Source organism: Castor canadensis, chromosome 13 (genome assembly GCF_047511655.1).
Source record: "Castor canadensis chromosome 13, mCasCan1.hap1v2, whole genome shotgun sequence".
Lineage (NCBI taxonomy): Eukaryota > Metazoa > Chordata > Mammalia > Rodentia > Castoridae > Castor > Castor canadensis.
In genome coordinates, this window is record NC_133398.1 from 48,091,790 (window position 1) to 48,092,657 (window position 868).

Here is an 868-nt window from a genome sequence, read left to right on the forward strand (position 1 = left end):
CTTCATTTCAAAAATTTTCTGGCCCAGAAAACTGATCTATTACCCCTCTGGGAATACTATATTGTCCCTGTATTTCCTAGAAAAAATAAACTCAGTTCCTCTTAATGTACTGTCACAACTCATAACACTTCTGTGACCCCAGATGTGTGGGAGTTTTCCCCCACCAATCACCAGCACTACAGATTATTCTTCAGTGGACACTAGTTGAATGTCCGCTAATTCAATTCAATTCTAACACTATGTACTTGGGGATTCTGTCAGATCCATAGGATGAGAGCATAGTTTCACAAGACTCCCCCCCCCCCACACACACACACACACACACTTCCAATGCTAATAACAATCCTCAGGTTAACTTACCTTTGACCAACTATCTATAAATAAGTGTTCCCAAGACCCCCTTTGTAGATTCCATTAATTTGTTACAGAGCCTCACAGAACTCAGGGAAATGATTTCATTTGTTGATTTATTGTAAAGGATATTAGAAAACATACAGAAGAACAGATGGAAGAGATACATAGGACAAGGTATAAGATTGCAGACAAGAAGCTTCCATGCCTTGTCCACAGCCTCCACATGTTATCTGGAAAGCCCTTCAAAGTGTGCCTTTTGAAGATTTTATGGAGGCTTCATGGAAAGGCATGATTGATTACATCTTTGGCCATTAGTGAGTAACTCACCTTCAATTTCTCTCCTATCTGGAGCTTGGGGACACAGCCCTCTACCTCTAATCTCATAGTTGGCTCCCCCTGGTAATCACCTCTTATCTTGATGCCATCTAGGGAAACACCAAGAGTTGCCATGTGAGAACGAAGATATTCCTTGTACTCCCACCACTTAGGAAATTACAAGGGTTTATGAGATCTG